At 37.6% G+C, this 26,314-nt stretch overlaps 1 pseudogene; it reads left to right on the top strand.

Annotated features, from left to right (window-relative positions):
- The first annotated feature begins 24,424 nt into the window (after window positions 1-24,424).
- LOC109675425 (glycogen synthase kinase-3 alpha pseudogene) lies at window positions 24,425-26,030 on the top strand (annotated as a pseudogene).
- Window positions 26,031-26,314: the final 284 nt, after the last annotated feature.

Here is a 26,314-nt window from a genome sequence, read left to right as displayed (position 1 = left end):
CCAAACCAGTACAGTTTATGTTGCTGTAGCAAAATATCTGAGACTACATACTTTATGGTGAAAATAGGCTTATTTATTTTTTAGGTATTTATTTATTTATTGTTACTGCACAAAATAACAGGCTTCATCATGAAATTTTTACAAATGCATAAAATGTACTTTGATGTTATTCACCCCCCATCACCTTTACCTGTCACTCTCTTTGCTCCCCATGGGCCACCACCCACCACAAGGGTCCTCTGTTTTGCTTCATGTCTTTTTATTTGTATTCATGCATCCAGATTCTGCCTATGAGAGAAAATGTGTGTTACTTGTCATTCTGATTCTGGCTTGTTTCACTTGACATGATGATCTCCAGTTCCTTCGATTTTTCTCAGAAATGACATAATTTTATTCTTTCTTATGGATGAATATTGTGTATAGATATACCACAACTTCTTTAGCCACTCATCTGTTGATGGGCACCAAGGCTGCTTCCAAAGCTTGGCTATTGTGAACTTTATGCAATAAATGTGGCTGTGTAGGTATCTCTTGTGTATGCTCACTTACATTCCTCCAGATATATGCCCAGAAGTGATGTTGTGGTAGTTCATGGTTAGTCTTTTGAAGAACCTCCTTAGTAATTTCCATTGTGGCTGTGCTAATTGACATTCCCACCAGCAGTATACTCTCTCCACCAGCAGTTCCTTCTCTCCACATACTTCACAGCATTTTTTTTCTTGATGGTACCCTTTCATCCATGACTGGGGTGAGGTAGGATCTCATTATTCTTCTTACTTGCATTTCTTTTATGTCTAAGAATGTTGAAATTTTCGTCATGCATTCAATGGTCACTTGTACTTTTTTTTGAGAACTGTTTCTTGAATCCACTTGACCGTTTATCAATTGGTTATTTATTTCTTTGGTGTTTAATCTTCTGACCTCTTTGTATAGTCTAGATATTAATCCCTTGTCTCATGAACAGCTTGCAAATATTGTGTCCCATTCTGGAGGCTGTCTCATCACTCTGACAATTGCTTCTTTTGATGTGCTTTTTGGTTTTATGCAATCTAATTTGTTAATTCTTGCTCTTATTTCCTGAGCAATTTGAGTCCTATTCAGATAAAGGTTGCCTGTGCCTATTATCTTGAAGGGATTTCCTTATATTTTCCTGTAGCATTTCAAAGTTTTGAGTCTTATATTAGGGTCTTTGATCCACTTTTAATTGATGTTTTACAAGGTGAGAGACAGGGTTCTAGCTTCAATCTTCTGCATGTGGCTATCCAGCTTTCCCAGCACCATATATCGAAATGGCTATCTTTTCTCCAAAATTTGGCATATTTGGCAAGAATCAGATGGCTGCAGCTGTGTGGGCTTATTTCTAGGACTTCTATTGCATTCGATTGGTCTGTATGTCTGTTTTGCATGAATGCCTTGCGGTCATTGTTACCTTGGCTTTGCACAATAATTTGAGGTCAGATACTCTGATACGTACAGCGTTGCTCTTCTTTCTTGCTCAGGACTGTTTTGGATATTTGGGGTCTTTTGTGCTTCCATATGAAGTTTTGGACTTTTTTATATTGGCATTGTAGTGGATGTTGTATTGAAGCTGTACATTGCTTTCATCCTTATAGGCATTTTTTACAATGCTAATTCCACTGATCCATGAACATGGGAGGTCTTTCCATCTTCTAATGTCTTCCTCAGTTCTTTTCTTTAGTGTATTTTAGTTTTCATGGTAGTGGTCTTTCACCTCCTTGGTTACTTTTTTTGAGGCTATTACAAATGGGGTTGTTTTTACTGATTTCTTTCTCAGTAAATTCTTTGCTGGCATATAAGAAAGGTACTGATTTTTGTATGTCGATTTTTGTATTCTGCTACTTTGCTAAAAGTGTTTTCAATTCTAAAATTCTCTGGTGGAATCTTTGGGGTCTTTTAAGTAAATACAGATGATTTGACCTCTCGCTCTTCCTATTCGCATCCTTTTTATTTCTTTCTCTTGCCTTATTTTTCTAGCTAAGAACTCAAGAACTAAGTGGAACAAGTGTGGGTAGAGGGGACACCGTTACTCATTCACGATGTTAGGGAAAATGCTTTCAGTTTTACCCCATTTAGAGCAATGTAGGCGATAAGTGTGTCATACATACATTTTATTATGTTGCAGTAGGTTGCTTTTATTCCTAGTTTCTTCTGGGCTTTTTATCATGAAGGGCTGTTGGATTTACTCACAATACTTTTCTATGTTTATTGAGATGAACGTGTGATTTTTGTCCCTGATTCTATTTATGTGGTGTAGTACATGTTTTGATTTACCTATGTGGAACCAACCACCCTTGTATCCTTGGAGTGAAACTATATTGATCGCAGTTTATGATCTTTTTATTGAGTTACTGAATTTGATTTGCAATGATTTCATTAAGAATTTTTGTGTCTGTTCACCAAGGATATTGGTGTGTAGATTTCTTTTGTTGTTGCTGATGTTGGGTCCATACCTGCTCTGGGTTTCAGGGTAGTACTGGCTTTGTGGAATGAGTTTGTTTGAGTTTCTTCCCTTTACATTTCATGGAATAGTTTGAGGAGAATGCTGTTAGTTCTTTAAAGCTCTGGTAGAATTCAACAATGAGCTTTTCTGGTCCTGGGCATTTTTGTTGTTGTTGTTGCAAGATACGTTCACTACTTAAATTTCATTGCTTGTTATAGTTCTCTTAATGTTTTTAGTATCTTCTTGGCTCCATTTTGGTAGGTCATATGTGTCTAGAGATTTATCCACTTCTAGATTTTCCCATTTATTGGAATATAATTTTTTAAAGTATTCCCTAATGACCATCTGGATTTCATTGGTATCTCCTGTCATGTCCCTTTCATCTTTGAATTTACTAATTTGAGTCTTCTCCCACTTGCTTTTGCTTAGCTTTGCTGGTAGTCTGTTGAAAGAACCAGCTCTTCACTGATTCTTTTCCCTATTCTTTCAGTCTCTATTTCATTGATTCCTATATGATTTCTTACCATCTACTAAGTTTGGGTTTGTTTTGTTCTTGTTTGCCCACAAGCTTCAGGTGCACCATTAGGTTATTCATTGGAGATTTGTGTTTTTTTTTTTTCTTCAGGTAGGCACTCATAGCTATAAACTTCCCTCTTAGAACTCTCTTTGCTCTATCCCACACATTCTTATATATACCATGTTTTCTGTTTCTTTGTGCTCTAGGACATTTTAAATTTTCTCCTTGATTTTTTTCCATGACCCATTGGTCATTCATTTCTAGGGTTTCTACCATTTCTGTTGCTACTGTTGTCTAATTTTAGTCCATTATGATCTCATAGGATAAAATAAATTTATTGCAGTTTTCTTATATTTGTTAAGACTTGCTTCATGGCCTAGAATGTGATCTATTTTGGAGAAAGTTCCATGACCTCTAAGAAGAATGTCTACTCCCCAGAAGTTGGATGGATTATTCTGTAGATGTGGCTAAATTTCACTCTGAAGTTTCTTTGCTGATTTTTTGGTCTGGATCATGTGTCTGTTAATGAGAATGTGGTATTAAAATCACCCACTGTTATCATATCTGGACCTTTTATGTCTTGTGAAGTTGGGTGCACCAACATTGGTGCATAAAAATTTATAATTGTTACATCTTCTTGATGGACTTTTCCCTTTACTACTGTATATATCATCTAGTAATTTTGCTTGAAGTCTATTTGCTATTTATGAGTATAGTTGCTCCTGCTTGCTTTGGGTTTCCACTCACTTGCATAGAGTTTTCCATCCATTCCCTTTCATTCGACTGTGTCTTTGCCAGTGAGGTGTACCTCTTGTAAACAAAAAATAGTTGGATCTTACCTTTAATCCAATCAGCCAATATGCATCTTTTAATTGGAGAGTTCATAGCCATTTATTTAGGGTTAGTATTTGGAGGTTTTGTGTGATTGCTGAGATTTTATTGTTTTGTTTTGGCTTTTTTGCCTTGCTGATTTGGCTACAATTTCTTCTTTTCTTTCACTCTTATTCATGTTTGGAGTTACAGGGTTATTGAGTTGGATGTGGCTGATTCTTTCCTAATTCTCATGTGTTCATTTATTTCTCTTCTGAAATTTGTTCTTTCCTGGGCTCTTGTATGTGTGACTGTCTTTTGTCCTCCTCTGTGTGAAGGATTCCTTTAATTATCTTCTATAGTGCTGGCTTAGCAGTCATGAATTGCTGTAATTTGTGCGTATCTTGGAAGATCTTTATTTCTTCTTTATTGTAAAATATAATGGCTGGATATAGTATTCTTCATTAGTGGTCACTTACTTACTCTTGGGGCTTCAAACATGCCATTCCATGCTTTCCTGGAGTTTGTGATTATGGTGTAATTATGATTGTTTTTGTGTATCATGGAAGGTTTTTATTTCTCCTTCCATTATGAAAGACAGCTTTTCTGAGTAGAGCGATGTACCTTGGCTATACTGTCCCATTCTGTCCTAGCTTTTAGAGTTTCTGTTGAGGAATATGCAGTTATTCTGATGGGTTTCTTTTTATAGGTGACTTGGCAGTTCTCTCGTGCAGATTTCTATATTCTTTCCTTGGACTGTATACTTAACGTTTTAACTATCATATGACGTGGGAAGATTCTATTCTGGTATTCTCTAGTTGGAGTTCTAAGTGCCTCCTGTCCTTGGATGACCATTACTTTCTCAAGATTTGTCAAGTTTTCAGCTATAATTTTTATTGAATACATTTCTGTGCCTTTAGCTTGTACCTCTTCTCTTTCTTCTACGCTTGTGATTTCCAAGTTTGGTCTTTTACTGGTGTGTCAGAGGTCTTGTATATTCTGTTCATACTTCTCCATTCTTTTTTCTTTACCTTTATTTGAATTTTCTAACACATCTACCTTATCTTCAAACCCTGACATTTTGTTGTTTTCCATTTGATCCAGTCTATTTGGAGAGGCTTTCAACTGAGTCTTTAATTTAACTAACAGGTCTTTTCATTTCCAGAGTCTTAATTTGATTTTTTTATGATTTCTATGTTTTCCTTGAATTCCCCTTTTATACCTTGCATGGTCTTTCTTATTTCATTCAGCTGTTTATGTGTACAACTTTGAATGCATTTATCTGTTTATGTGTATTCTCTTTGAATTCATTGAGCCGTAATGCATGTCCACTTTAGTTTCATTGACTATTCTTATCATCATCATTCTTTTGAGTTCCATATGTATGATTTTGCCTTGCTCCCTAATATTTAAGTCCTTTCTTGTGTGATTGTACTTTTTTGAGGTGTTGTGTTGCTTTGTTTTTTCATATTTCTTGTGTTTCTACATTAATGTTTACTCATTTAAAGTCAAGTCATTGGTTGGAGGTTTTAATCCCCTGAAGTCATTCAGTTGAATTATTCTCTAAGTTCTGCAGGACTGGATAGTGGCAGGGTAGAAGTGCCTTTTCTCTTTACTGGCCCAGGAATCCAATCCGGCAACAACAAACCCACCAATTCAAAACCAAACAACATGTTTTCATGAAGTAGAAAACAATTGGAGACTTTAGGCACACTCCCAATAATGTTATTTGCTTAGAGGACTAGCATTATTACACAGTACACTAGGGTGTTACAAAAAATGTTACAGGTTTAGGATTTTAAAGTAAGGTGGTGGTGGTGAGATAAGGAAAACAGAATAAGGAAGATGGGGAGAAGGGGGTGAAGTGTGCGATGTGAATGTAAACAAAATAATAATGTGTGGGAATATAGTTTCATTATTACAGAGAAAGTTGCTAAAGTCAGTGGTTACAAAACAATGGAAAACTTAAGAATAATAATTTAAAATGAGGTAGAATAAACTGCCAACAGGCTGGGCAGTGAGTTTAGGCACCAGAGTCAGTTACACGGGAATCCACAGGGCTTGCTCATTCACTTGTGTGGCTTTTTCCCTGGGTATGGTTGCCTGTCTGTACTAAGCCTCTGGGAAGTTTTTGCTTTGTAAGGTGTTGGGTGTGGATGGCTCTTGCCACCAACATGCTGGGCTTGAATGGACTAGAGATGCAGTAGGTCAGTTTTCACTTCTGCAGGGTTGTTCTGGATACTGCCCAGACAAAATTTTCTCTTTGTTTCTTTTATAAATCTAAAGTTCAATATTTAAAACATTTTCCCTAGCCAGTAGCTCTCTTGTCCTTTCCTGATGTCCTCCTTTGGCTTACTAAGATGTCCACTTTTCCTTACAACCACATACCTGAGATTTTATCTCTGATTCATGGAGATACAGGGATGTAATGGATTTCTGCAGTGTGCTATCCTATAAAACTTATAAAGCCCCGCAATGGTTCCACCATTTTTCACCATTGCCACACTTGGTCCCACGGTTTCAGCATATGGACTTTTGGAAGACACATTCAAATCATATCCAAATCATAGTAGAAAACTAGCCAAAGAAAAAAGAACAACAAAGGCAATTTGCCCTACTAGATGGCAAAATCACACTCATTCAAATGACAGGGTGCTTGAAAAAGGAAACCACAACTAACACTAGACCTTCACTGGTCTGCACACAAACAGCTTCTGTTCCTGATCCCACAGCTAAAATTCAGTCATGTTCAATTTCTGGTATGAGACCAACTTCCACCCCACAGTTAATGATTTCCCAAACCTTTGGAGATACAGAGAAATATTTAACAATTAAGCACATTTTAAAGGCTTTATGTGCCTGGGTTTCTAGAGGATTTATATGATTCCAAAAGAAAGAATATGCCCTATGGATATACTAAACCCCAACAAATAGGGACAGATATTTGGAAGGACAAAGGCCCTGAAATTTCCCCCTATCACATTGAGTGGGGGATGTCCGAATCAATCCTGTTGGCAATGGTGCAATGACAGCCTGAAACTTTTGGAAATAACTGAAAGCCACTCTTACAGAAAATTCAGGGTTATGCCTTAATGCTGACACCAGCAGGGCATTCTACCTCATTATTTCTTTTTCTTTTAAATGGCCTCAAGTATGTAATATCACGTTGTTTGCAGAAGCATAAAATAGCCAGACACCCAGCCCAGCATTTTGAGGATAGCATGACAAACAAAGAGAATGCTATATACCGTTAATTATGGCATGGCAACCCAAACAGCTTGAGTGACACAAAAGATCCTCCTCAAATATCTGTGTTTGTAGATTATGACACTTGTAATATTGCAAAGGATTAGAACACTGGGGCCACAATGGTCATGTTTACCCAGGAACTAGCTGCACATAAGGCTAGACAATTGGAAACAAATTGACTCATGTCTGAGGAAGTTATCTTCCAGAACGTCCAGTTGCTTTTGAATTAAGGAGAAATAACCATGTTCCCATTCAACCTGGGTTTCTTAGGTACTGGAGTCCTTCTCTCTACCATGAATTCATCCCAGTTTTCTACCACACATTTTTAAACTTATGATTTTATTGGCATATAATAGTTTAAAAGGGATACATTGTGATAATCACAAATGTATTTAAAAGATATCTTAGTTGGATTTACTCCCTCCCTCATTCTCCCTCTCACTCCTCTCCTTCTTAGAACAGTTTAACAGGCTTCACTCTTCTATTTTCATATAGAGAAATGAAACACATCCACCACATACACTCTTAGTCACCCTTTCTTTATGCCCACCCCCCTTCCACTGGCACCCGGCCCAGGAAAAGATTAATTTTTCCCTCCTGTCCTTTGTTTTGTAAATGAAATGTGTATTGATAGTCCAAGGGGTTTTTGCCGTGCTACTTCAGGTCTGTATATATTGTCTTTCATCAAATTAACTCCCTCCCTCTGTTACTTACTCATTCTCTATCTCCATGCTTCCCTAATATGAAAGTTTACTCTACAGTGCATTATATTATTTTCATGTGTAGATGGGTTACTTCAATATTTTCAATTCTTTAACATTTTCTTTCTTTCTCCCATCTCCCACAGCCCCCTCAGATATAATTGTTAATGCAATTTTGTTCTCTCTGTCACTATATATGTACTTATGTGTGTGTGTATACACATATATAAAAATGATCATACATGTTCCACATATACATTTCATTTATACTTCTAGCTTCCACAGTTGAAAACAACATAATTTCATTCTTCTCTTTTGTGGCCTAATAAAATTCCATTGTGTATATATACCACATTTTCTTAATCCATTCATCAGTTGTGGGGCATCTGGGCTGCTTTCAAAGTTTGTCTGTTGTAAATAGTGCTGCAATAAACATGGTTGTGCAAGTATCTCTATTATATCTTGGAGTACATTCTTTCTCTACTACACATTTGAGTAATGAAAACCTTTTGGTTTCAGAAATATTCTCTCATGCTTTCTCAATCTTCCACTCTCTCTCTCTCTTCCCTCTTGTATCTCTCTCCACTTTCCTCATTCCTTCCTTCTGTCTTTCTTTCCCCCTCTCTCCCTCTATCTCTTTCTCCCACTATGTCTTTCTCCTCCTTTCCCTGTCTCAGTCTCTTGCTCCCTCTGATTGTCTTTTTGGACCCTTAACTTCCTCAAATGCTTTTCTCCATAGTTTATTCACCACTTACTTATCTGAGTGATTGGAAAATTTGGCTCAGTGGCAAACCGTTGTTTGATTGTTCTGCCAGTCTCTGAGAACATTACACACAATTATTGGCAGTTTTCCATGACATTCCCCTCTCCCCTCCTCCCCTGTGCACATTCTGTTTATCCACCTCTTATTTCTCCCTTAAAATGACTTCAAATCTCTGGTCTATTGCCCATTATCCCCTCTGCCTTCTGGGCCATTTCATGTACAGATAAGGGAAAATTAAATAGACATAATCCTTACAATAGTGACCTCAATATTGAAGTCAGTATTGACCTCATGATTCCCATTACTATATTGTCTCATCATTCCCTAAATTTTGAAAGACCAAGAAGAACTACTGAACTGCATAGCTAAAGACTTTATAATTTTTCATACCAGTCACTTGTTTACTTCTATGGCTTTAAACGCTGTGGCGATAAAGTGTCAAAGAAAAAAATAAATTTGTTCCAGAAATGGACAAGCTCTTTGGATTTTAACCCAGAAATTTAATGAAAATAGAGAAGCATTGGGTATCAGAGTGTGTCTCCACTAACCCAGTAGTTTTGTCACACAAACTTGCTGAAGGAAGTATGTATAGCTGCAAAGCAGGCAATTCTGGCTTAGGGTCATGTCTCCTGATATCAGTATCCCACCTCACTGAACACATCCAACATCCATCCAGAAGAAACACTTCCCACGAATTGCAGCTGATATGTCCAGCATGTATTGTGGTCCACAGATGTCATGCTCTTATTCTGACCACATCACTCTCTTTCAGAAGCGGGAGAGCCTCGTTGCTATGGGTTAAATTATGCTTTTCCCTTCAAAAATTATGATGTGCATTCTGGACCCTCAGCAACTCAGAATGACTATAATGGGAGATGGCATCCTGACAGAGATAAAAAGTTTGAAATGAAGTCACTATGGTGATCCCTGATCCAATATGACTTGTGTCCTTATAACAAGAGGAGACTTGGAGATAAACACATACAGAGGGAAGATGATGTGAAGGCAGGTAGAATACAGCCATCTGCAAGCCACAAAGGCCAGTCTGGAACATACTCTTTCCTCGTGTCCCTCAGAGAGAACTAACCCTGCTGACAGCTTGATCTTGGACTTGCAGCTTCCAGCATTATGAGAAAAACTATCAGTTGTTTTAGCCCTCCAGTGGCTGTATTTTTTTACAGAAGCCCCACCTGTGTAATACACTCATGATTGCCTAACAATAAGCTAAGATATTTTTCCTGGTTCTCTCTTATCCCTTCTCAAACAAAGAAGTTCTTTGACAAGGCCTAAACATGGAGGTCTCTGTAGGCAAGATAAACTTCCTGACAGCATAAGGATGTTTTCAAGCTGGTCATGTAGTTATTGCCTCCCAAGGGCTTACGTGATACAATCGCTTTCCTGAAGTGAAATAAGTACAAGTAGACAAAGTTAATAAACTTCACTTGAGCCTCTTAGCTACCATGAAATAAAATGCATAATGTAGGTGGGTCATCAGATATGTCTTTGGAGTGGTTCATGACTTGGTATGCCATGGAAATGGTGGAAATGAACTAATTTCTCATAGCCTTTCTAGTACTTGAATTGAACATGGTGAGCAAGTTTGGTATTTATTGGAGGTTTTGCCCCTCCAAAATGAGTCAGACTTGTTGATGGAAGCTCATACTATGGAGCATACTGATGAAACAAAACAAAGCATTTTGGCTGACCACTCTGCTAAAGAAGCTGCTTTGGTCCAAGTTTGAGCAGTTCAGCAAGTTTAAAGACAATTTGTTTACTCCCAATCACTTCTATGAATCCTTAAGGAAACCTCTATTACAAACACCAAGCTCTATAAAGCAATTCACTGAGAGAAATTTTCTTGTACTCTACAATTAGTTGGATTATGTCATCACCCAAATAGCCTCTTGGTCTCTCCAGACACTGTGAAATGAAGAAGAACAACAAATATGCAAACACAACCACTGGCCCCCACCAACCTTTCACACCATGGCACATCAAGTAACCTGAATTGAAAATTATTCCGGGGCTTGTGATGCACCCTAGTAGTTGAGTGCTTAACTACTATGCACAAAGCTCTAGGCTCAATCCCTAGCACTGCAAAAAAGGAAAATTAAACAATCAGAGCTGTCTGACTTTTTAATGACTGTAATCCATATTATACCTTGACAGGTAAATAACCCTAGGAAGCCTGTGAAAGTAGAATAACAAGAGGCAAGAGCATTGGGAATGTTTGACCATTTTCTAATGGAACTTACATATAGCTCTTATGGTTCCATGCCTTTCTTCTCTACTGTTCAAAGCTCTTTGACAAGACAAAACATGAAGGTCACTGTAGGCAAGTTAAACTTTATGACAGAATATTTTCAAGCTAGTTAATGTTTTTATTCCCTACCAAGGGCTTTAAGTGCTTCCACAATGCAGTCTCTTTCCTGAAATGAAATAAGTACAACTAGCCAAGTAGCTGAACTTAATAGATTTGACTTGAGCTTGCCCGCTACCAGGGGATAATAGAGATAATGTAGATGTGGCAACAGATGTATCACTGGAATGGTTCATGACTCTGGTATTCTATGGAAATGATGTAATTTCTTTAATAGCCTAGTTAGTACTCCAATTAAGCACAGTAAACTTTTTGTCAGAACTTAATGGCTCATTTTTTTTACTCTTATGTATTCATTGAACAGGGGGAATTCATTATGACAAATAGGCTTACATTGTACTTCAACTGCCTCCCAAACCAGTAAAGCAATTGCAAGAGGTTTCATTGTTTGATTTCATATATGTGTATGAAGTTCATCAACCATAGTCCCTCACCTTTTCCTCTTTCATTCATCCTCCCCATTCCTGCATGTACCCACCCACCCCCGCACTCTATCTATTTTACAGTACTTTCTGTTGTTATTAATTCCTAAGCCAATGTTCAAAGGGGTTTCTCAATGTATCTCCATTGTGAGTATACTTTATTTGGTCAGTTCAACCCCTTGCCTTGCTCTCCCTTATCCCTTCCATCACTCCCCTCTTTCATGGATGTTATGTATTTCCATATTGTTGATGCTTTACATTCTCTTTTCCTTTCCCTCCTCCCCTGATTTCCATAAAGTATTTCCACAATTACAAACATGTTCTACATATATGTTTGTATATGATCATGTTTGTTTAGTGTATATCTTTATCTTTTGGATCTATTTTCCACACATGAAAGAAAATATGTGGCCTTTGTCTTTTTGAACATGGGTTACTTCAGTTAACGTGGTGTCCTCTAATTGCATCCATTTACCTTCAAAAAAGATGGAGTCATTCTTCCTTATGGCTGAATAAAACTGTGATATATATATATATATATATAATTTTCTTGATGCAGTCATCAGTTGTTGGACATCTGGATGGTTTCTATAGCTTGGTTATTGTGATCAGTGCTGCAGTAGACATTGGTGTGCAATTTCTCTATTTTATCCTGGCTTACATTCTTTTGGATATATGCCCATGAGTGGTAACACTGGATCATATGACAGTTCTATTTTTAGCTTTTAAGGAGTTTCCATATTGCCTACCATAATGGTTGCACTTATTTTCCTTCCCACCAGCAGTGTCAAAGGGCTCCCATTTCACCACATTCTCATCTGCATTTGTTGTTGTTTTTGCTCTTAAAGATGGTCATTCAAACTGGGTTGAGGTGAAATCTTAGTGTAGATTTCTTTTAGATTTCATTTATGGCCAGGGAATTTGAACAATTTTTCATGTATTTATTGACCATTTGTACCTCTTCCTTGGAAAATTTCCTTTTCAGTGCATGCACCCATTTCTTCATTGAGATATTGATTGTGTGGGAGTTGGGTTTTTTTGAGTTCCCTGTAGATTCTGGATATTAGTCTCTTTTTAGATGACTAGCTGGCAAAGATTTTCTCCAATTCCCTGGGCAGTCTCTTAAGTCTAGTGATTGTTTCTTTTGCTATGCAGTAGCTTTTTATCTTGATGCAGTCCCATTTGTTCATTCTTTCCCTTAATTGCTGAGCCATAGGATTTTTATTTAGGAAGTCATTTCCTATGCCTATATATTCCAGTGCATTTCACATTCCTTCCTGTTCTTGTTTCAGTGTTTCAAGTGTTTTTAACTTCTTTGATCAAGTTTGAGTTGATATTGGTACAGGGTAAAGGACAGGGATCTAGTTTCAGGCTTCTACACGTGAATATCTCATTTTCTCAGCAACATTTGTTGAAGTGGCTTTATGTTTTCATTGTGCTATTTGGGTTCCTTTTTCAAAAATAAGTTGGTTGTTGCTGCATGGGTTAATGTCTGAGTTTTCTATTGCAGTCCATTGGTCCTCATGTTCATTTATCTGACAATGCCATGCTTTTATCATTATGTCTCTGTAGCATAGTTTGAAATCAGGAATTTTGATTCCCCTAACATTGGACTTTTCACTCAGAATTGTTTTGGCTATTTGAGGTCTCTTGTGTTTCCATGTGAATTTTAGGGATATCTGTCGTTTTTCTTTTTCTTCTTCTTTTTTTTGGTGGTACTTGGATTTGAACTCAGGTCCTGACACTTGCTAGGTAGGCACTTTACCATTTGAGCCACTCTATCAGCTCAAAATTTCTTTATTTTTCTTTGCAGCACTGGGGTTTGAACACGGGACCTCACATTTGAAGGTAGGCACTCTTACCATTTGAACCACTCTTCTAGACCTATGACTGATTTTTCTATCTCTGTGAAGAACGTGATTGAAATTTTGACAAGCACTTTTGTTAGTATAGCCATCTTCACAATGGGAAAATTTTCCATCTTCTGATGTCTTCTTTGATTTTTCTCTTCAGTGATTTATCGTTTTCATTGAAAAGTTCTTTCCTGTCCTTTGTCAATGCAGACTCAACTCCCAGAGTGGAGTGTTGTGTACGACATTCAACTTCCCAACTATGTTCAATTTAGAATGGCAGTTATATATTTCTTTGCCATATAGCATGCTGGAGCATTATAACCCAAAATGAATTTTTCTTGAAATTGAAAACAGTGATGGATGGAGAGTAATCCTGTGAAATACAGACTCAATTCCCAGATTTAGGATAATCCTATGAAACCAAGACTCAATTCCCAGAATGGAACATTGTGCAGGACAGTCAAACCTCTAAGTTTGTTTTAGAATGGTAGTTGCATGGTTCTCTGTCAAAGCATAATAGAGCATATGAGACAAAAAAGGATGTTTCTTCAAATGGAAAATGGTGATAGATGGAGAGCAGTCCTGTGAAATAGATATTCAATACGAAGAGTGCAACGGTATGCTGGACTTTCAACCTTGTAACTCAGTTCATTTTAGAATGCAGTTACATGTTTTTCCTGCCATATGACATAGTGGAATATTCTGCAACAAGATTAGTGTTCCTTTAAATTTAGAACCATGCTAGCTGGAGTGAAATATGATGAAATACAGATTCAATTTCCAGAGGGGAACATTTTGCAGGACATTCCCTCTCGTGACAATGTTGGTTTTAGAATGGCAGTTACATGTTTCTCTGCCACATAGCCCAAGACAGCATTATGAGCCAAAACAAATGTTTCCTCAAATTTAAAACAGTTACAGCTTAAGACTAATTCTATGAAATACACAGTCAATTTCCAGGGTGGAACACTGTGCAGTACCTTCAACCTTCTAACTAAGTTCATTTTAGAATGGCAATTACATGTATTTCTGCCATACAGCACAATAGAACATCAGGATCCAAAACGAATGTCTCTTCAAGTGAAAACAGTGATAGATGGAGAGTAGTCCTATGAAATACAGTCTCATTTCCCAGAGTGGGACATTGTGCAGGACAGTCAACCTTCTAAGTTGTTTGTACAATGGGAGGTACATGTTACTCTGAAACATAGCATACTAGAACATTATAATATAAAGTGAATGTTTTTCTACTTGAAATCACTGGTAGTTGGAGAGCAATCCTATGAAATAAATTCAATTCAGAGAGTGGAGTATTGTGCAGAAATTTCAACATAACTAAGTTTGTTTGAAAATAGGAGTTGCATTTCCCTCTGTCATACAGCTTAATAGGGCATCATGAGCCAAAATGAATGTTTCTTGACAATGAAAATGATGATAGATGTAGAATAATCATACGAAGCACAGACTCAATTCCCAAAATGCAACATTGTGCAGGACATTCAAGCTTATAAGCTTGTTTTAGAATGGCAGTTGCATGTTTTTTGGCCATACAGCATAATAGAGCACATGAGCAAAAAGGAAATTTTCATTAAATGGAAAATGATGATAGGGAGTAATCCTATGAAATTCAGACTCAATGCCAAGAGTGGAACATTGTGCCAAACATTGAACCTTGTTACTTAGGTCATTTGAGAATGACAGTTACATGTTTTTCTGTCATGCAGCATAGTGGAGCATTCTGAGACAAAATGAATGTTTCTTCAAGTTGAGAACAGTGATAGATGGAAAGTAATATTACAAAATACAGACTGACTTCCCAGAGTGGAACATTTTTCAGGACACTCATCTTGTAACAAAGTTTGTTTTAGAATGGCAGTCACTTTTGTCTCTTCCATACAGCACAAGAGAGCATTATAAAGCCAAAATGAACATTTCTTGAAATTTAAAATGGTGATAGAGTGGAACATTGTGCAGTACCTTCAACCTTCTAACTAAGCTGGCTTTAGAATGGAAATTACATGTTACTCAGCAACTGCATACTAGAGCAGTATAATACAAAATAAATGTTTTTTTCTACTCGAAATCACTGATAGTTGGAGAACAATCCTATGATATTGACTCAATTCCCAGAGTGGAATACCTAAGTTATTCAACCTTCTAACTAAGTTTATTTTAGAATGGCAGTTACATTTTGCTGTGTCATACAGCATAATACAGCACTATAAGCAAGAATTAATGTTTCTTCAAATTGAAGAGGTAATTGATGGAGAGTAATCCAATGAAATGCAAACTCAATTGCCTCAGTGGAACATAGTATAAGACAATAAACCTAAGTTGGTTTTAGAGCAGGAGTTACATATTTCTCTGTCACTGAGCATTATAAGACAAAAATCATGCATCTTCCAATTTAAGACTGAAAGAAGGAGAAAAACCTATGAAATGCAGACTGATTTCCACAGTGGAACATTGTACAGGCCATTTAACCTTCTAACTAAGATTGTTTTAGAATGGTTTCAATGCCATATAGCATAAGAGCATTATGAGCCAAAGTGAATGTTTACTCAACTCGAAAATAGTGGTTATTGGACAGTAAACTGCCAAAAACCAGACTCAAATCACAGATTCGAACATTGTGCAGGACATTCAACTTTTTAATAAGTTCGTTTTAGAATGGCAGTTACATGCTTCTCTGACAGACAGCATAATAGAGCACTATGAGCCAAAATAATGTTTTTCTCAAATTGGAAAAGATCACAAATGAAGAGTAATCCTATGAAATACAGACTCAATTTGAAGAATGTATCATCATGCAGGACAATCAGCCTTTGAACTATGTTTGCTTTAGAATGACAGTACATGTTTCTATGCCATGCAAAATAATGGAGCATTATGAGCCAAAATGAATGCTTCTTCAACTTGCAGAAAGGGAGAGTTGTGGTGTAACTCAGCGTGTTAGAGATGGAGTTCTCAGAACACAACATTGTACTGGACATTCACTCTTTTAAGTTTGTTTTAGAAAGGCAGCTGGGTGTTTCTCTGCCATACAGAATAGTAGAACATTATGAGCCAAAATGAATGTATCTTTGAATTGAAAATGGTTATAGATAGAGAGAACAATTCTATGAAAACTGACTAAATTCCCATAGTGGAACATAGTGCAGGATATTCAGCCTTATTATTATATTTGTTTTAGAATTGCAGTTAAATGTTTCTCTGCCCATGCACCATAATAGAGCAATATGAGTCAAACTGTATGTTTTTCTAATTGAAAATGTTGATAGATGGAGAATATTACTACACCACACAGATGCAATTCCCTGAGTGAAAAAATTTGCAGGATATTTAACCTTCTAACAAACTTCATTTTGCAATGGCAGTTACATGTTACTTTGCCATACAGCATAATACAGCATTATTAGCCAAAATGATGTTTCTCCAAATTGAATTGGTGATAGATTCAGAGTAGTCTTATAAATGGATACTAATTCTGAGTCTACACCCTGGAACAGGGTGTAAGTATTCAGCCTTCTAACTAGATTGGTTTTACGCCGGGTGTTACATGATCCTCTGCCCTATGGCATAATAGAGCAGTATGAGCCAAAATGAATATTTCTTGAAGCTGAAATCAGTAATAGATGAAGCATAATCCTGTGAAGTACAGGCTCAATCCCCAGATTGTAACACTGTGCAGGACATAAACATCCTAACTAAGTTGGTTTTAGAATGGGAGTTACAGTTTTCTCTGCTATATACCATAATAAAACATTATGAGCCTAAATGAATGTTTCTTCAAATTGAATACAGTGATAGATGTAGAATAATCCTATGTAACGCTGACTCAACTCCCAGAATAGAACACTGTGCAGGACATTCAAGCTTCTAAGATTGTTTAAGAATGGCAGTTGTATGTTTCTCTGCCATACAGGATAACAGAGCATATGAGCCAATACGATTGTTTCTACAAAAGCAAAATGGTGATAGATGGAGAGTAATTCTATGAAATACAGACTCAATGCCAAGAGTAGAACATTGGGCCAGGCATTCAACGTTGTAACTTAGTTCATTTTAAATGGCAGTTACTTGATTTCTGCCATACAACCTAGTGGAGCATTCTGAGTTAAAATGAATGTTTCTTCAAATCGAGAATGGTGATGGGTGGAAAGTAATATTACAAAATACAAACTGAATTCCTATAGTGGAACATTTTTCAGGACACTCCATCTTGTAACTAAAGTTCATTTTTAAATGGCAGTTGCATATTTCTCTGCTGTATAACATAAGAGAGCATTATGAACCAAAATAGATGTTTGTTCTACTTGAAATTACTGGTAGTTGGAGAGCAATGCTGTGAAATAGACTCACTTCCCAGAATGGAACGTTGTGCAGGCTATTCAACCTCGTAAATTAGTTGGTTTTGGAATGGCAGTAACATTCCCCTTTGTCATGCACCACAATACAGCATTCTGAGCAAAAATGAATGGTTGTTCAAATTGAATGGGTGACAGATGCACAGTAATCCAACGAAATGCACACTAAATTCACTGAGTGGACCATTGTGAGGGGCAATGAACCCTCTAAGGTAGTTGAATTTAGTATGAGACTTTAACGTTTCTCTGCCATCCAGTGTAATAGAGTATTATGAACCTATTAAGTGACTATTAAGTCACTATTAAGTGACTGCTTCCTAAGGAAAATGGTGACAGATAGAGAATACTCTTATGAAGTAGAGACTCAATTCCAAGAATGGACCATTGTGCAGGACATTCAACCTTGTAACTAATTTTGTTTTAGAAAGGCAGTTACCTGTTTCTCTGTCACACAGAATAATAGAGCAATATATACCAAAATGAATGTTTCTTCTAATTGAAAATGGCAAAAGATGGAGAGTATTCCTGTGAAATATAAATTAAATTACCAGAATGGAACATTGTGTGGGAACATTTACACTAGAATGGGAGATACGTGTTTCTCTGCCATACATCATATTAAAACATTATAGGCAAAAAAATGTCTCTTCAAATTGAAAACAATGATAGGTGGAGAATAATCCTATGAAATGCAGAATAATTTCCACGGTGAAACATTTTGGATTTCATTCAACCTTCTAACTTAGTTCATTTTAGAATGGCGGTTACATTTTTCTCTGCCATACAGTATAAGGGAGCAATAAAAGCAAAAAGAACGCTTCTTCAAAATGAAACTGATGATAGATGGAGGACAATCCTTTGAAAGAAGACTGCATTACCAAAGTGGAACATTGTGCAGGACATTCTACTTCTTACTAAGTTCGTTTTAGATTGGCAGTTACATATTTCTCTACCGTAAAGCATCAGAGAGCATTGGGAGACAAAATGAATGTTTCCTCAACTGAAACCAGTGGTAGTTGGAGAAAATTTGTACAAAATAGTCTCAATTCCCAGAGAGGAACATTGTGCAAACTATTCACCTTCCAGCTAACTTCATTTTACAATGACAGTTACATTTTTCATTGACATAGAGCACTAAAGCCAAAGCAAACGTTTCTTAAATTGAAAGTGGTAATAGATGCAGAGTAATATTATGCTATACCGACTCAAATCCCAGGCTGGATATGCAGGACATTTAACCTTCTAACTATGTTTCTTTTCGAATGAGAGTTACTTGTCTCTCTGCCATGCAGTACAATGGAGTATTATGAGCCAAAATGAATGTTTCCTCAAAATTAAAATGGAGATAAATCAAGAGTAAGACTAAGAAATACAGCTTAATTCCCAGAGTGGAACATTTTGAAAGACATTAAACTTTGTAACCAAGTTCATTTCAGAAGGGCAGTTACATGTTTCTTGGTCATGCAACATATTGGAACATTATGAACCAATGTGAAGGTTTCTTCAACTTGAAAATATTAACTTGGAGAGTAATCCTATGAAATACGGAGTAACTCAAAGACTGGAACATTGTGTAAGACCATCAACTTTCTAAGTAAGTTGGCTCACAAAGGAGTTATAGGGTTCTATGCCGTAGAGCATTGTGAGCCAAAATGAATGTTTCTTCAACTCGAAAACAGTGATAGCTGGACAGCAATTCTATGAAATGCAACTATGTGCAGAACATTCAACCTTCTATGTAAGTTGGTTTTAGAGTGGGAGTTACATGTTTCTTTGCCATATAAGCCAAAATAAACATTTCTTTAAGTTAAAATTGCTGAATGGTGTGGAGTAATGCTATGACATACAGACTCCATACACCAAGTGGAACATTGTGCAGGACATTGTACTGACTAGTTAAGGCCATTTGAAAGGGCAGTTACATGTTTCTCTGCCATAGAGCAGAATAGAGAATTACAAGCCAAATGAATGTTTTTTTCAAAATGAAGATGGTGATAGACGGAGAGTAATCCTATGAAATACAGACTAATTCTCAGAGTGAGACATTGTTCATGATCATTCCACCTTTTAACTAAGTTTGTTTAAGGATGGTAATTACATGATTCTGTGCTATAAAGACAGATAAAGCATCATGAGCCAAAATGAATGTTTCTTCAAACAGAAAAGGGTGCTAGAGAGTAGTCCTATGACGTACAGATTCAACACAGAGTTGAATTTTGTGCAGGAATATTCAACCTTCTAACTAAGTTGGCTTTGAAATGGAAGTTTTATGTTCCTCTGACATCCGGCATAATCAAAGACTTTGAACCAAAAATGAATGCTTCTTCAAATTGAAAATGGAGAGAGATTAGAGTAATAAAATGAAATACAGATTCAATTCCCAGTGCGTAGCATTGTGCTGGACAGTCAACTTTTTAACTAAATTTGTTTAAGAATGGCAGATAGGTTGTTCCCTGCAACATAGCATAATTGAGCATTAAGAGCCTAAAATAGATGGAGAGTGATATGGTGAAATACCAACTCAATTCCTAGGTTGGAACATTGTGCAGGACATTCAACCTTCTAACTATGTTGCTTTTAGAATGGGAAATACTTGATTCTCTGAGATGCAGCATAATGGAGCATTTTGAGCCAAAATGAATGTTTCTTCAAACTTAAAACAGTGATGGATAGATAGTAAACCTATGAAATACAGACTAATTCCCAGAGTGAAACGTTTTCCAGGACATTCAGCCTTCTAAGGAAGTTGGTTTTACAAGAACAGTTACATGTTTCTCTGCCATGCAACATAATGGAACACTATGAGCCAAATGAAATTTTCCTTAACTTGAAAATGGTTATAGTTGGAGAGTACTCCTGTGAAATACAGACTAATTTCCAGATTGGTACATTGTGCAGGACATTCAACATTCTAACTAATATCGTTTAAGAATGGCAGTTACATGTTTGTCAGCCATGCAGGATTATTCAGCATTTTGAACAAAAAATGAATGTTTCTTCAAATTGAAAATGGTGGTAGAAGGGGAATACTTCTATGAATTACAGACTCAATTTCCAAGGGAAATTTGAGCTTGATATTCAACCTTGTAATTAAGTTCATATTAGAATGGCAGTTACATGTTTCTCTGCCATGCACCAGAATAGAGCATTATGGGTAAAAATGAATGTTTTTTACAATTTAAAATGGTGGCAGATGGAAAGTAATTCTATGAAAAACAGACACAATGCCCAGAGTGGAAGGCTGTCCAGGACATTTAACCTTCTATCTCAGTTTGTTTTAGGTTGGCAGGTACATGTTTCTCTGCCATACAGCGTAATAGTGCACTATGAGCCAAATGATGTACCTTTAAATTGAAAACTGTGATAGACAGAAAGTAATCCTATGTAACACAGACTCAATTCCCAGGGTGAACATTGTACAGAAACATTCAACCTTCTAACTACGTCAGTTTTACAATGGGTGTTACCAGTTTCTCTGCCCTACAGTATAATTGCACATTAAGAGCCAAAGTGAATGTTTCTCCAAATTTAAAACAAAAATAGATGGATGATAATCTTATGGAATAGACACTCAACTACCAGAGTGAAGCATTGTGCAAGGCATTCATCCCTCTAAGTAAGTTGGATTTAGAATGGGAGTTACATGTTTCTCTGCCGAAGTGCATGATGAAGCATGATGAGCCAAATTCAATGTTTCTTCAAATTGAAAATGGTCATAGCTGGAGAATAGTCCTATGAAATAAATTCTCAATTCCAAGAGTGCAACACCATGCAGGACATTCAACCTTCTAACGAAGTTGGTTTTAGAATGGAAGTTTCATTTTGTTCTGCCCAACAACATAATAGAGCACAATGAGACAAAAAGAATGTTTCTTAAAATTGAAAACAATGATAGATGAAGAGTAATCCTATGAAATACAGACTCAATTCCCACACTGGAACATTGCGCAAGACATTCCACCTAATAATTAAGCCAGTTTTAGGATGGATATTTCATGATTCTCTGCCATACAGCATGACAGAATATTAAGACCAAAATGAAAGTTCCTTAAAATTGAAAGCCATGATAGATGGAGAGGAATACTATGAAATATAGACTAAATTTTAAGAGACAAACATGAATAGGACAGTCTACCTTCTAACTAATTTCATTTTAGAGTGGAAGCTACATGTTTCTCTGCCATACAGCATAAGAGCATTTGGAACCAAAATGTATGTTTCTTCAAATTGAAAATGGTGATAGATGGACTGTAATCCTATGAAATAGAGAGTCAAATCCCAAATTGGGACTGCTTTAGGCTATTCAACCTTCTAACTAAGTTGGTTTTAGGATGGCAGTTTCATGTTTCTCTATCATACAGCACAGTACATCATTATGAGCCAAATGGAATGTTTCTTCAAATTGAAAACTGTAATAGTGGAAAGTAACCCTGTGAAATACCATATTGTATAATAGAGCATTATGAGCTAAAATCAATGCTTCTTCACATTTAAAATGGTGAAAAGATAGTGAGCAATCCGATGAAATACCGAGTTAGTACCCAGAGAGGAACATTGTGCAGGACATTCAACTTTGTAACTAAGTTGGTTTTAGAATTGGATAGAGCATTATCAGACAAAATAAATTTTTCTTCAAATTGAGCACGCTGACAGAGGTTTGTTCTATGAAATACAGAATCAACTCACAGAGTGGAATTTGTTCATGACATGGAACCTTCTAACTAAATTAGTACTACAAAGGAAATGACATTTTTCTCTGCCATATAGCACAGTAGAGTATTAGGAGCCAAAATGACTGTTTCTTCAGATTCAAAATGGTTATGTTGGAGAATAATCTTATCGTGTACTGACTCAGTTCCTAGAGTGGAATGTGTTGCAGGACATTCAACCTTCAAAGAAAGTTGAATTTAGAATGTGAGTTTCATGTTAATCTGCCATAAAGTTCTATAGAGGATAATGAGCCCAAAACAATTTTTCTTCAAATTGAAAACAATGATCGATGGAGAGTAAGCCTATGAAATACAGATCAATTCCCAGAGTGGATCATTGTGTTGAACATTCAATTGTCAGTAGTTCATTTGAGAATGGCAATTACGTGTTTCTTGGCCATAAGCATAGCAGACCATTATGAGCCAAAATGATCATTCTTTCAAATTGAAAATGGTGATAGATGACAGAAATACTAAGAAATATAGTCTCAGTTTCCAGAGAGGAACATGAGTAGGACATCCAACCCTCTAACTAAGTTTGATTTAGGATGGTAGTTGCATGTTTCTTTGTAATACAGCATACAAGCATTAGGAGGCAAAATGCACGTTTCTTCAAATAGAAAATGGTGACAGATGGAGAATAATCTTATGAAATACGGATCCAACTCCCATAGTAGATCATGTGCAGAACATTGAACCTTCTAACTAAGTTTGTCTGAGGGTGGAAGTTACATAGTCTTCTGCCATACAGCACACAAGAGCAATGTGAGCCAAAAGAAATCTTTCCTGAAATTGAAAATGATGATAAATGAAGAGTCACCCGGTGAAATACACACTTGATTCACAAATTGAATCATTTGCTATATAGTCAGCCTTCTGACTGTGCTGGGTTTTGCATGGCAGCTACATGTCTCACTTTCATGCAGCATAATGGATCATTACTAGCCAAAGGAATGATTCTTCAAATTCAAAAAGGTGATAGATGAAGAGTAATCCCATGATATATGGATTCTATTCCCACAGTGGAACACAGTGCAGTAACATTCAACCTTCTAACTACATTCGTTTTAGAATGGCAGTAACGTGTCACTGCCGAGTTGCATATTAGAGCTTTATGAGCCAAAATGAATGTTTCTTAAAATTTTTAAATGGTGACAGATGGAGGATAATCCTATGAAATAGTGACTCAATAACCAGAGTGGAATATTGTGCATTACGTTTGACTTTGTAACTAATGAAGTTTTAGAATGTGAGTTACAGGTTTCTCTCCCATACAAAATAATAGAGCATTATTGGCCAAAATAAATGTTTCTTCTACTTCAAATTTCTGACATATGGAGGGCTATCCCATGAAATATGGAGTCAGTTCACAGAGTAGAACATTGTGCAGGGCATTCAGCCTTGTAACTAAGTTTGTTTTAGGTTGGCACTTATAAGTTTCTGTGCCATACAGCACAATAGAGCATTATGAGACTACATGAATGCTTCTTCAAGATGAAAATGGTGATATGCTGAAAAATAATCCTATCCAATATAAACCCAATTTCCAGAAAGGAACACAGTGTAATACATTCAAGCTTCTAACAAAGTAGATTTTTGAATGGGAGTTTGCTATTAAACTGCCATATAGAACAGTAGAGAATAATGAGCCATAAAGAATGTTTCATCAAATTGTTAACAATGATAGATGGAGAGTAACCCTGTGATACACAGACTCAATTCCTATATTGGACTATTACTCAGGATATTCAACCTTCTTGCTAAGTTCTTTTAGCTATGGCAGTTACATGAGTCTATGCCATACAGCGTAACAGCATTATGAGCCAAAATGCATGCTTCTTCACGTTGAAAATGATGATAGGAGAATAATCCTATGAAATGTAGACTCATTGTCACTGTTGAATATTGTGCAGTACTTTAGACCTTTTAACTAACTTTGTTTTAGGTTGGCAGTTCCATACATCATACTAGAGAATTATGAGGCAAAGTGAATGTTCCTTAATATTGAAAACTGCGAGAGATAGAGAGAAATCCTATGAACTACAGATTCAATTACCAGGGTGGAACATGAAGAGGAAATTCAACCTTCTAATAGGTTCATTTTAGAATGACAGCTACATGTTCCACTGACACACACATTAATAGATCATTATGCACCAAAATGAAGCACTTCATATTGAAAACCATGAAAGATGGAGAGGAATCCTATGAATTATAGTCTCAATTCCCAGAGTCTAATACTTTGCTGGACATTGAACCGTCAAGTAAGGCTGGAGCCCGGCAAAGGTAGTGTCAGGGTTGGCATCAGGCCTTCAGGAGGCAGCCCTGAGTGCTTGGGCTTGGTGCAGACCATTTCCTTCACTAACCAAGGAAGTGGAGGTGGAGTCCTTGGCAGGGAACCCGGGGGCTCAGACTCTGGCCCAGGCGGCACTGTTGGGAAGGCATCAATCAGGCTCATGAGTGGGGACATGGGAGCCTTGAACTCCGGGGGGGGGCACTGGTGGCAGTGGCAGAGGAGGTAGCAGCACGACCAACATGGGCACTAGCTTCCCTCTTCCCAGAGCGACACTGGGCCAGGACAGAGGGAATGTGACCACGGTAGTAGCCACCTTAGGTCAAGGCCCAGAACACTCCCAAGAGGTGTCTTAAACAGGCATCAGAGTGATTGACACTAGCTCATTTGGGGTCATGTACCAGGTACAGCTGACAGAGACAAGGGAACTGGTGGCCATCAAGAAGGTTCTTCAGGACAAAGGGTTCAAGAACTGAGAGATGCAGATTAAGCAGAAACTGGACCACTGTAATATTGTGACACTGCAGTACTGTTTCTATTCCAGTGGGGAAAAGAAAGATGAGATTTATTTAAACCTGGTGCTGGAATATGTGCCTGATACAGTGTACCTGATGGCTTGCCATTTTACCAAGGCCAAATTAACCATCCCTATTATCTATGTCAAGATGTACATGTACCAGGTCTTCCAGAGCTTGGCCTACATCCACCCCCAAGGTGTGTGTCACCATAGCATCAAGCTCCACAACATTCTGGTGGACACTGTTAATGTTGTCCTCAATCTTTGTGATTTTGGCAGTGTAAAGCAGTTGGTGCAGGGAGAGCCCAATGTCTCCTACATCTGTTCTCATTACTACCATGGCCCCAGCTCATCTACGGAGCCACAGATTACACCTCATCCATCCACGTGTGGTTAGCTGACTGTGCATTGATTGAGCTCCTTCTTGACCAGACCATTTTCTCTGGGGACAGTGAGGTGGACCAGCTGGTGGAGATCATCAAGGTATTAGAAACACCAACTCAGGAGCAAATCCAAGAGATGAATGCCAAGTACACAGAAGTCAAGTTCCTCCAGATTAAAGCACACTCCTGGACAAAAGTTCTCAAATCTTGGACACAGCCAGAGGACATTGTACTGTCCCTCAAGCCTATTGGTGTACATTCTGTCCCTGAGGTTTACCCCATTCCCCAGAATCCTGTGCCCACAGTTTCTTTGATGAACTGCTGTGTGTCTGAGCCCAGCTCCCCCACAGTCACCTGCTTCTCCCCTCTTCAATTTAAGTACTGGTGAGCTCTCCATCCAACTTTCTCTCAATGCCATTCTTATTCTTCCTCACTTGAGGTCTCTGGAAGGCAGTACTACCCTCACTCTATCCTCACAAGCTTTAACTGACACTCAGACCAGCTCAGACTGGCAGCCAGCTGAACCCACACCTGCCCTCAATAACTTCCTGAGGGCCCCACCACCAAGTCTTCCATGTCCATCTGGGAGTCTCAAGTGGGGCTGAGAAGGCAGGCCATAGCCCATCAAGCTGTTTCCATGGCTGGGACCCAAGACTACATGCAGAGGTAAATGAGTCCCTACCCTCACCTCTAGTCCCTTGCTCACCAGCCTCACCTATGGTGGGCTTTTTAAGAGGAGTTTAACTGGTTTGGGGAGGGAAGAGATGGAAGGACAGGGGATGGGGTATGAGACCCTCTTACCCCCATGGCACCCTTCCCTCCCCCAGACTTCCAGCTCCTCCCTTGTCCCTTGAAAATACACCCAACTCAACCCATCTCAACTCCTCTT

The sequence above is a fragment of the Castor canadensis genome, chromosome X (genome assembly GCF_047511655.1).
Source record: "Castor canadensis chromosome X, mCasCan1.hap1v2, whole genome shotgun sequence".
NCBI lineage: Eukaryota > Metazoa > Chordata > Mammalia > Rodentia > Castoridae > Castor > Castor canadensis.
This window is presented reverse-complemented; position numbering and strand designations above follow the sequence as displayed.